This window comes from Mus caroli, chromosome 12 (assembly GCF_900094665.2).
Source record: "Mus caroli chromosome 12, CAROLI_EIJ_v1.1, whole genome shotgun sequence".
Lineage (NCBI taxonomy): Eukaryota > Metazoa > Chordata > Mammalia > Rodentia > Muridae > Mus > Mus caroli.
The window spans coordinates 29812481-29824729 of NC_034581.1; the positions used below are offsets into that span (position 1 = coordinate 29812481).

General features: G+C 42.8%; 1 pseudogene across 1 annotated transcript; it reads left to right on the forward strand.

Moving 5' to 3' along the window:
* The first annotated feature begins 10857 nt into the window (after positions 1 to 10857).
* LOC110307323 lies at positions 10858 to 12245 on the forward strand (annotated as a pseudogene). The gene has a single exon (XR_002379378.1). The product of XR_002379378.1 is annotated as an ornithine decarboxylase pseudogene (transcript).
* Positions 12246 to 12249: the final 4 nt, after the last annotated feature.

Below are 12249 nucleotides of genomic sequence, written 5' to 3' on the forward strand. Positions count from 1 at the left end.
CTTCCATGTGTCCGGTTTCATTCATTCAACATTTTATCAGACAACTTCCATCCAACTGTCTCCTTTGTTAGACAACAGTTTTCTCAAAGACATGTTATTTCCCATGCTTAGGCCAGCTTGCCTTCGAATTCAGCAGAATCTCAGCCTTTGCTGAGCCAGTTTGTAAATTCCAGCTTCACTTAAGGCTGCAGTGGCAAGGATGCGCTCAGAAGCTGTGCATCTTTCAGGATCAGTGCAGAACTGATGCAGGTCCGAGAGATGCAGGCTTCTTCTACACTGTTTAGGAAGCCAAGAAAGAAAAGGAGGAGAGAGCCTCTCCTGCACCATCCACCGGATGATAATGATCTTTGGAAAGTCCAACAGCCATCTTGACTATCTGTGGATTTACTATTTTGTTTTTTAAGTAGGCTGGGAGGACACGAGGTGTGTGTGATTGATAGATGATTAGTTAGTCATAAACACAGGACTGTGTTTCATTACGTTGCCAGGGTTTTCCTCAGGAAACTGACACCAACACTAAATGCAGGTATGATTTTAGGTATAGTTAAGAAATGGGGGAAAAAGAAAAGGAATAAAAATGAATGCAGCAGAAAAGGCAAAATTGCGAGACAAAACAGAACCATAAATAGGTCTGGGATGATGGATTCCCACACTCAGGAAACTGAGGCAGGAGGATCTCTGTGAGTTCAAGGTCAGCCTGGTCTACCCTGTGAATTCCAGGCCACCCTGCATAGTGTGATTCTGTTTCAGAAACCCAAAACCAAAACAGAAACAGGAAGGCTGGTAATATAGTTCCATGGGTAAAGTTGCCTGCTGGCAAGTTTTGTAACCTGAGTTCAAATTTTGGAATCCACATGGTAGAAGGAGAGAACCATTTCCCCCAAGTTGTCATCTGGGCTGCACACACATACACACACACACACACAAATAATTTAAATCATAATGAAAACAAGTAGGGGCTGGAGATTCCATGTACTAAATAGAGTACTTGCCGAGCATGAATGAAGCATGGAACGGGGCTGGGGTGTCAGAGCACTCAGAAGATGGAGGCAGGAAGGTCAGAAGTTCAGGGTCACCCTCTACTAGTACACAAGTTCAAGGCCAGCCTGCGATATATGAAACCGAATTTCAAAAACAAAAAACAAAAAAAACCATCAAACCAAAAACAACCATAGCTTCCTGAAAGAAGTACCCATGAGTGTCTGTGGCTTAAATGAATGTGTTCTCATGTTTATACCTATACTTAGAGCTTAGATTAATATTAAATTTATGCAAAACCAGATTTTTCTCTGGCCTGGGCTATTGTCAGGCTCTAAACCTAGCTGGGATTTCTTATTTTTTGCAGACGGCAGAATTATATTTGCATTCACTGTCTATTTACCTTCCCAGTAATATACAAATGGCATTAAGCCAGATGCTAGGAAGTAAGCACAGCATGTAATTTATACCTGATTCTGGTCAACTTCTGAGGATGTGAATCACATACATTATTTCGGTTTTGCTATTGTATTTTGAAAATGTAATAGATAAACAATGAGTGTTTTAAGGTTTTAATTTAAATTTTTTATTTCATGCACATGTATGTCTGTGTACCACATGTGTGTCTGGTGCCTGTGGAGGCCAGAAGGGTGTGTTAGACACTCCAGAATTGGAAGTATGGGTGGTTGTTATCTACCGTATGTGAGTGCTGAGAACTAAACCCAAGACCTCTGCAAGAGCATCAGCTGTTGAGCCCTCTCTCCACATCCAGATTAGAATTGATGGCATTGCAACCAAATAGCAACAAAACTCTGAAACTGTTAAAAAGAAGTAAACTCCACTAGTGTTTGTATACACCAATACTTACGGTAAGTGTTTGGCTATACCAACTTTTATGGTTAGATTTTATGCTTACTGTTTAAAATAGTTTCTCTGTCTCTCACAACAGTGAGAAAATGAAGGAAGAAGATGTCTTGTCTTATCAAACGGCAACTGAGCCTCTCCTCCTTTGTTGACTTGATTAGCAGGGATTATCTGAAACCAACAGCACTGTGTAACGTGTAACGGCTGCCTGCCTTCCTCAGCACAGCCCCAGGCTCCACTGACTTATTTCCTGACAGATGTAAATACACAGCTTCTCTACAAGCGTTTGCCAGGAAGTTTTGAACGAGAAGAGGTGAAGCTGCTGTTCCAGCTGAAGCAGAAGTTACGGTAACATGAGATCAGCAAGCGTGGGCAGGCTGAGCTGGACTGGGGCATTGCTGCATGTGCAGACTGAGCCGCAGCGGCAGCCGTCTAGAAAAGGGAACAACCTCCTCCAGAACGAGGTGGAGGCTCTTCTTATCACCTTGTATCTTTAAGGTTTCAACAAATCGTTTTAAAATTGAAGAGGTGTTCTGTGCTGTTCTGGAAGAATTCTAGGGCAAAAGAAAAAAAAGTAACGTCTAGCATTAAAAGTTCTACCACAAATAAATGTATCTACATTTATATTTTGTTTGTTTGTTTTTGTTTTTGTTTTTCCAGACAGGGTTTCTCTGTATAGCCCTGGCTGTCCTGGAACTCACTTTGTAGACCAAGCTGGCCTCGAACTCAGAAATCTGCCTGCCTCTGCCTCCCAAGTGCTGGGACTAAAGGCGTGTGCCACCACCGCCCGGCTACATTTATATTTTAACTTTTAATTATTTAACATTTCCTTAAAATCTCATAAGTTCTATTGTTCTAAAGCCAGAACTTACAGTTTATCTCTAGAACTTGAAAGACACCAGTCAATCGTATGCTGATTTCAGCAAACCAATACTACTTCCAAATTGGTTCCAGTACTCTGTGTGAGGGTGCCATGCTAGGGCATAAAGGCAGGAGAGTAAATTGTAAGATGCAAGTTTGGCAGGGTATAGACTACAGGGCTCTCTACTACGTTGTAAGGTGAGTGACACACGTGCTAGTCAACCCCAGATCATACACCACTTCTCTGTGAGGTCCAGCTGTACCGTCAGCCATTTATTCTGAGTACATTCTACAAAATAGTAAATATTAGAAAAATTTCTGTCAAAACCAAAGTCTGGACATACACAAAAGCCCCAAGTTGGATCTCCAAAACTGGGTGTGGGAGTTTTTTGAAAGCTGAAATTTAGAGCGCACAAGTCGCCTTCAACTCTGACTAATTTGTGTGTAAAAGGTGACTGATGCAGGACAAACCGTTCTTTCTGACACAGTTATGCAGCATCCTTCGCTGGTATAAAAACCCGGTCTACTTGGCAACCAACACAACAAGCTTTACATGTTCTCAAAGGTTCGTCATGTCATGGAAGACAGAGCGCCTTGGAGGCTAGTTGTCCCAGCTGCAGCTCACTAAGGACATTCATTATTCTCTCCAAAGACCTCCATTGCTGCCGGTTGAAGCTGCAGAAAGAAATGCAAGCAAGCATCTGTTAGAACATTTATTAATACAACGTTGGGCATCTTGAAATAGGACTCTAGATCATACAGTTCTCTTATTGAAGGTGTGCAGTTGGGAGCCAGTGAGATGGCTCAGTGGATAGTTGATTGCTGCCAGGCCTGCACGAGTTCAATCCCTAGGATACACATGGAAACAACTCTGACCAGTGGCCTCTCTCTCTTCTCTCTCTCTCTCTCTCTCTCTCTCTCTCTCTCTCTCTCTCTCTCTCTCTCTCTCTCTCACACACACACACACACACTAAGCCTTTATTACAGTTCAGTAGTTGTAGTAGTTCCGAATTGTGTGCCCATCACCACAATTCTAGGACACAGCCATTACAATCTGCTGACAAAATACCTCATTCCCTGTATTCGTGCCTCCATTTTCTCCCCACTGCCTCCAGCTCTAAGCAATCGCTAATCTACTCTCTGCCTGTGCATAAGATGATCCCAGACAGGTCAAGTAGCTGGAACCCTATGAAGTATTATTCTTCATGACTGACTTCCTTCACTTAATTCCTTATCACGTACTAACTATGCACTTGATGTTTGTATTGCCTCCAAATAATCTATCCTCTGATCATACATTTCTATCCACCCACTAGCTAATGGATATTTGGATTGCTTCCCCTTTTGTTTATTATGCATTATGTTGCTGAGAACGACACTGCCTACCTCTCTCTGTAAAAAGTGCTGTCTTTGTCTCTGCCTATCCGCAGGAGCGGAACTGATGTCCTTATCATTCCATCCCACTGTCTGAAGAGCTGCCAGGCTGCCTTCCTCAGCAGCTGCAGCAGCTACATCACAGCCAGCTATATGCAGAGGTTTGAAGCTCTGCCTGCACAGTGGTCATAGCTTTGTGTGGGGTTTGGGTTGCTTTGGGTTTTGGTGTGTGTGAGGGTTTTGTTTGTTTTGAAACTGGGTCTTGATCTGTAGTTCATGCTGGCTTTAAATAGTCCAGTGTAGCTCCATGCTCACAGCCATGCTGCCTCAGTCTCCCAAGAGCTTGGTTTACACTGTTTACAGTGGCACTGTGTAGTTTTAGCTGGCCGGGAACCCTCTGTGCAGGAGATGGTCGTCTTGAAGGTGTGGCAATCCTTTTGCCTGTGCCCAACATTGCTAGGATGACAAGGTGGGCCTCTCCCATCAGTTTCTTTTTCTCACTGCAGCAGTTTTTATTTATGATGTTGTATTTTCCTGCTGGTGAGCATGCTCCTTTAAGTATTTAGCTTTTCTAGACACAGACTGAAGGCTATCATAAATCTGGAATTAGGGCAGAGAACTAGAATGCCAATTTTTCTCAGAAAAGAAAACTCATTTTTTTTTACTTATTCACTTCACATCCTGCTCATCTCCCCCTCCCACAATTCTCCCCCTATTCTCCCTCCCCTTCTTCTCTGAGCAGATGAAGGCCCCTGGGTATCTCCCCCACACCCTGCCAGCACATCCTCTCCCACTGAGGCCAGACAAGGCAGCCCAGCTAGAAGAACATATCCCACAGTCCAGCAACAGCCTTTAGGATAGGTCCCACCCCAGTTGTTCAGGACCCACATGAAGACCAGATTGCACTTCTGCTACACTTTGCAGTAGTAAGGCCAGAGCTACCTATGGTCACATGTCTAGGGACTGCCAAAGAATGACACCAGAAGTGAACTGTGGAGCAGACATATCTAATCTGCTCATTTACACAAATCCCTCACATTTACACTCCCACATTTAAGACAGTTAGAATTGGGTTTCTGTCACCTACAAGTGAAAATAAAATTCTGAATTTTCCAGGTGTGGCATGGATTTTCCAGGTGTGGCATGACCCACCAACAAATGGCCACCAACAGAAAATCAAAAACAACAGAAAAGTGATAGGACATCGTTTTCTCTTGGGGTTTTTGGAATTGTAGGGTACGAGAACTCTGATGACTAGTCTCTCATCACATCATCTGGCTTAAGTAAGACAATGGAAAAGTCTTAGCAGCGAGGGCATCCCGGTGGGAGCTGAAAACGAAGCACTCTCTGAAAGCAGGCCAAGACACAAGCCCAGAATGAATGGGTACAGGCTGATTAGGTAGGATCACAGGCTCCTCCACACATCCAGTTTAAGTGACACTTGGTCAAACCCAGGGCTTTGTGCCTGCATACTGCAAAGATCTCTGCCCTCATAATTCGCTAACCCCCTGAAACTATAAGCAAGCCTCCCAGTTGAATGCTTTCTATTATAAGAGTTGTGTTGGTCATAGTGTCTCTTCACAGCAGTAGAATAGTGGCTAGGACATGTACAATCCTGAAGGAGAAGGAAAGGGTAGGAAGAAGTCTTGTTTGATGTTTAGACTGTTGTTTTTTGTTTATTGTGATATTGAAAGATAGCCTAGACTTCATGGCACCCCCCTGCCTCAGCTTCTTGAGTGCTGTGGTTACAGTTGTGTACTACTGCAGTGGCTTATTTGCAAAAACCATTATACTTCTACCGCAGTGAAAGTGATTTTTTTTTTTACACTGAAATGTCTTGTTTTACTCCTACAACTCTCAGAACTGCTGTGCTTCAGTTTCTAGGTAAAGAAGGCTGTTACTAACACAACTAAAATGGCAACAACTTTACTAGCGCTAGGACTTTGTTAAACTAGTGTTTTTCACAGGAAAGTTCTGTAAAAGAAGCAATGACTGTTTTGCAAGAAAGCAGAGAGCATGAATTTATTATTGCAGCCCTTCAAAAGGACTTCCTGTTTATTGTTAGGTTTATGGTTAGATTTAGAGTTAGGGTTAAGAACAAAAGGAAAACAGAGTGGCATATAAGACTTTTAATAATAATAATAATAATAAAAATAATAATAATAATTATTATTATTTAGCACTACTCAGTGTTATGCTCCAAAAACACAAGCTACTGAAACACCACCTAGTGGTCCATTTGTAAATACCACTGTATTTCTACTGCAGTGAAAATTGAATTCCGTCCTCAGCAAAGTGGACAGTTTTACTCCTGCAACTGTAATGCTGCTTGCTGCAGAACAGCTGCGTGCATGTTCTCGGGTAAAGCAAGCTGGTTAAACAACACAGTGAAAGCGTTCTTATACAAGAATGAGAACGTTGTTATGTCAATGCACCTCACAGCAAAACAACGTAAGGGAAGGGAAGTGGTGAATGCTTCCTACCAAAGCACAGAGCATGTGTTTATTATTGTAGCTCTGCACAAGGGGCTGAGGGTTACAGTTAGAGTTAAGAACAAGAAAGGAATAATAGAGCCAAGTGAAAAAAATCTGTGAGTTTTAACAGCACATGGTGTCAACTTTAAAAACACATGCAGAAGTGAAAAAATGCTACACAGTGGCCTATTTGCCAAAACCATCTTACTTTTGCTAGTGTGAAATCTAAATTCCACTTACAAGGAAGTGGCCGGTTTTATTCCTACACCTCTGAAGTTGTTTTAATCAGAACAGCTGTTTGGAGATTCATAGGTAGAGTGGGTTTCTTAAAATCACAGTGAACATGGCATGCCTGGGGTTGTTGCTGGTTGGTTGTTTTTGTTTTTTGTTTTCTACAAGAGCAAGAACTTTGTTGTACCAATGCACCTCACAGAGAAGTCCTGCTTGTCACATTCATGCAGGGGAAGAAATTCTGAACATCATGTACCCACATGGAAGAAGCTCTGAATATCATATTCACATGGAACACAAGCCTGGATATCATGCACCCTCATGTTACAAGATCCTGGATGTCATGTATTGACATTGGAAGAAATGATGAATATCATACCTGCGAAGGTAGAAATCCTGGATATCATATAACTGCATGGGAAGATAAAATGTATTTCATTTTTTCTGTATTTGAAGTAGGCACAGATTTTAAAATTCCACATGATAATCAGGCCTGAACATAGTGTACTCACATGACATGGTAAGCAGTCTTGCATATTATGGACCTGCAGTGGATAAAGTCATGGTTATTACATACCTGTGTGCCAAACAGTCTGGGAGATTGGTACCCACATGGTAAGAAGTACTGAAAGCAATGTACAAGCTAAGGAAAGAAATTATGTATATCATTTACCTTTCATGGGGAGCACGCCTAGGTATGTGGAACCTGCATGGGACCAAGACCTCTATATTATATATCCACATGGAAAGATACTAGATATCATTTACTGGCTTGGGAAACAGTCCTGGACATCATGGAAAGAAGTATAGGATACCATATACCCACATGTATACAAGTCCTGTGTATCAAATATCTGCATGGGAAACAGTCCTAGATTTTATGTCCCCACAGGAGAAGCAGTCCTGGATATGTTGCACCTGAAAGGGAAAATGTCATGTATAGCATGGACCTGCATGGGAATCTGTCCTAGGTTTAAAGTACATGCATGGGAATGGTCTGAAAATCATGTATTGGTGTGGTATGAAAACCTGAATACCCTGAACTCACATGGTATGAAATACCCCATGTGGGAAGAATCCTGGATATCATATGCAAGCATGAACAAAAGCCTGGACATCCTACTGCATGGTAAATCACCTGCCTATGTGGTATCTGCATCAGAGTAAGTCCTGAATATTTTTCCCTAATGAAAAAGTCATGGATATTATGTCTGTACATGGATAGGAGATATGGGTATCAAGTATTTTCATGTCAAAGTACCTGGTGTCTTGGATATCAGGTATTGGCAGGGGTAGATTCCCTGCATATCATGTATATGCATGGGACAGAAACCCTGGATATGTGTAACCACATGGGGAAAAGTCCTATATATTACATAATCACTTGGGAATCAGTCCTGTATGTTATGTAACTCCATGGTATGAAGAACTATTTGTCATATATTGACATTAGAATAAGTCCTATATATCATGTATCTTCATGAGAAGTCCTTCATATCATGTACTCACATGAAAAGAAATCATGTCCAGGAAGCAATTTTGGATACCATGCACCTGCAAGGGAAGCAGGTCTGCATATGTGATGTCCTGGATGTCTTGTACCAGCATGGAATGATGGCTTGGAGATCTTGCGCCTGCATGGAAAGGAATCTTGGATAATATGTATCTGACTTGGAAACTGTCCTGGATATCATATACCCATGTGGGAAGAACTCCCAGAAATGATGTAACTGCATGGGAATAAATTCTGTATACTGGGCATCCACGTGTGAAGCAATCCTGGATGTTGGCTATAATGTTCTCACATGAGAAACAGTCCCAATTCAGTGCATGGGATGCAATGCTGCACATCGTGTTCCCACACTGAAAGAAGTCCTGGATAACATATGTCCACATGGGAGGCAGTCCTGGTTATTGGTACATATAAGGGAAGAAGCAGTTGTTATCATGTACTTCTAAGAGAAGGAGTTCTGCAACTTTATGTGCCAGCATGGGCAGTAGTCCCTTGATATCCTGTATATATATGGGAAGAATTTCTCAACATCATGTACCCATATTGGAAGACATCCTGGATATTATGTACCTGCATAGAAGCAGTCCTTGATAGGTGACAAACAACATGGATCCAAGTCCTGGATATCTTATGCTCACATGTGCAGATGTTCTAGATCTCATGTAAAAGACAAGAATTCCTTATATTGTGTACCCACATTATAAGAAGTCTTGGATATGGTATACACCTATGGGAAGCCATCTTGTCTATAGGTACATACATGGGAAGAAGTACTGGTTGTCATGTACTCCTATTAGAAGTAGCTCTGCGTTTTATGTATGAGCATGAGCAGCAGTCTTGGACATCATGTGCCCATATGGGAAGAATTCTTGCTTATCATGTACCTGTATGGGGAGAAGTCCTGGACCTCATGTACCCACATGGGAAACAGTCTGGATATGAGGTACACACATGGAAAGAATTGCTGAATATCTTGTACCCACATGTGTAGATGTCCTAGATATCATGTGCTCACATAGAAAATGGCCCTGGATGTCATGAGCCCATTTCACATATCCACACTGGAAGAAGTACAGGACATTATGTTCCCATTTATGGTGCAGTTCTGAATATTATTACATGCATGGGAAGAAATTATGACTATCATGTTTTAGCACGGAAAGCAATATTGAATATAAGGTATCCACAGGGAAAAAGGCTCTGATATACGTACAAGGGACTAAATTCTAAATATCTTGTACCTGCATGGAATGAAGTCTAGGATATCTTGTACACATATGGGAAGAAATTCTGTATATCTTGTACCAACATGGGAGAACTCCCTGTTACCATGGGGAAAAGTCCTGGGTACCATTGTGAATATTAGAAATTCCTGTATATCAAGTACCAGAATGGGAAGCAGTCCTAGACATTTTGTTTCCACATGAGTACCAGATAAGTTTCACCTGAATGGTCTTGTATATCATAGACCCACATGAGAAGCTGTCATATATATCATGTGTATTCATGTGAAACTATCTGAGTACTATGTATGTATGTATGTATGAAGACATCAGTATAATATACCTGCATGGGATGAAGTCCTGAATATCATGTATCTGCATTGGAAGTAGACTTGGTTATGTATTTACAAGGGAAGAAAATCCGCATATCACGTAACAGCACAGAGGTAAATTTGCATCTTACATACAGGCATGGGACAAAGTCCTGGATCTGTTGTGGCTGCCTGAGAATCCATCCTGTCTATGTGGTACCTGCATGCCCTGGAGTTTTTCTTTCAGAAGAAGTCATGGATACATTATACAAGTATATAAAGAAGACCTGTATATCGCATGCTTTCATGGAGAAGCAGACCTGGATATCATGTGCCTGGTTGGAAAGAATCCTGTATATCATGCTCCCACATGAAAACAAGTAACGGATATCATGTACCTGAATGGGAAGAAGTCCCACACATCTTGTTCTGTCTTGGGAAGAAATTTTGGATATCCTGTACCCATATGGGAATCAGGTCCATGGGAAATAGTCCTGGATATCATGCACATGGATTATAGGTAGCCCTGGATATCACGTAACTACATTGGTAGAAGTCCTGTATATAATGTACCCTCATGGAAAGAAGTCCTGGATATGTAGTACTGCAGTGCATGAAGTTCTGGATAATGTGTACATGTGTGGGTATATGATATACCAGAAGGGGAAGAAGCTCTGGATATCATGTACCTATATGGGAATCAGTCCGTGATATTGTTACCCATATGGGAAGAAGTCATAGAAATAATGAATCAGCAGGATATTCAGTCCTGTTTATGAGGTGGCCACATGGGAAGAAGTTCTGGATATCATATTTCTGCAAGGGGAGCAGGCATTAATATTATGTAACTGCATAGGAAGAAGGCAGTAATATGCATCACTATAAGAAGAGTATAGGGTCAGTCCCTGCAGCCGCCACCGCCGGCCGCCCTCAGCCAGCAGCTCGGCGCCACCTCCGGTCCGCGTCTGCGGCGGGCTCGACGAGGCGGCTGACGGGGCGGCGGCGGGCGGGCGGACAGACGAACGGGCGCTCCTCGGAGTTTGGCGGTGGCGCCTCCATGGGTCAGGACAGCCGCGCCACCGTGCTGTGAGTGTTTCCACCACTCCGAGGAGACAGCATTCAGAGTTCTTGGCTAAGTCGGCCTTGTGAGGAGCTGGCGATAATTTGATTCCATCTCCAGGTTTTCTGTCACATGAGAACCATGAGCAGCTTTACTAAGGACGAGTTTGACTGCCACATCCTTGATGAAGGCTTTACTGCTAAGGACATTCTGGACCAAAAAATCAGTGAAGTCTCTTCCTTTGACGATAAGGATGCTTTCTACGTTGCGGACCCTGGAGACATTCTAAAGAAGCATCTGAGGTGGCTAAAAGCTCTTCCCCGTGTCACTCCCTTTTACGCAGTCAAGTGTAACGATAGCAGAGCCATAGTGAGCACCCTAGCTGCCATTGGGACAGGATTTGACTGTGCAAGCAAGACTGAAATACAGTTGGTACAGGGGCTTGGGGTGCCTCCAGAGAGGATTATCTATGCAAATTGTAAACAAGTCTCTCAAATCAAGTATGCAGCCAGTAACGGAGTCCAGATGATGACTTTTGACAGTGAAATTGAATTGATGAAAGTCGCCAGAGCACATCCAAAGGCAAAGTTGGTTCTGCGGATTGCCACTGATGATTCCAAAGCCGTTTGCCGCCTCAGTGTTAAGTTTGGTGCCACACTCAAAACCAGCAGGCTTCTCTTGGAACGGGCAAAAGAGCTAAATATTGATGTCATTGGTGTGAGCTTCCATGTGGGCAGTGGATGTACTGACCTCGAGACCTTCGTGCAGGCAGTGTCGGATGCCCGCTGTGTGTTTGACATGGCAACAGAAGTTGGTTTCAGCATGTATCTGCTTGATATTGGTGGTGGCTTTCCTGGATCTGAAGATACAAAGCTTAAATTTGAAGAGATCACCAGTGTAATCAACCCAGCTCTGGACAAGTACTTCCCATCAGACTCTGGAGTGAGAATCATAGCTGAGCCAGGCAGATACTATGTCGCGTCAGCTTTCACGCTTGCAGTCAACATCATTGCCAAAAAAACCGTGTGGAAGGAGCAGCCCGGCTCTGACGATGAAGATGAGTCAAATGAGCAAACCTTCATGTATTATATGAATGATGGAGTATATGGATCATTTAACTGCATTCTCTATGATCATGCCCATGTGAAGGCCCTGCTGCAGAAGAGACCCAAGCCAGATGAGAAGTATTACTCATCCAGCATCTGGGGGCCAACATGTGATGGCCTTGATCGGATCGTGGAGCGCTGTAACCTGCCTGAAATGCATGTGGGTGATTGGATGCTGTTTGAGAACATGGGTGCATACACCGTTGCTGCTGCTTCTACTTTCAATGGGTTCCAGAGGCCAAACATCTACTATG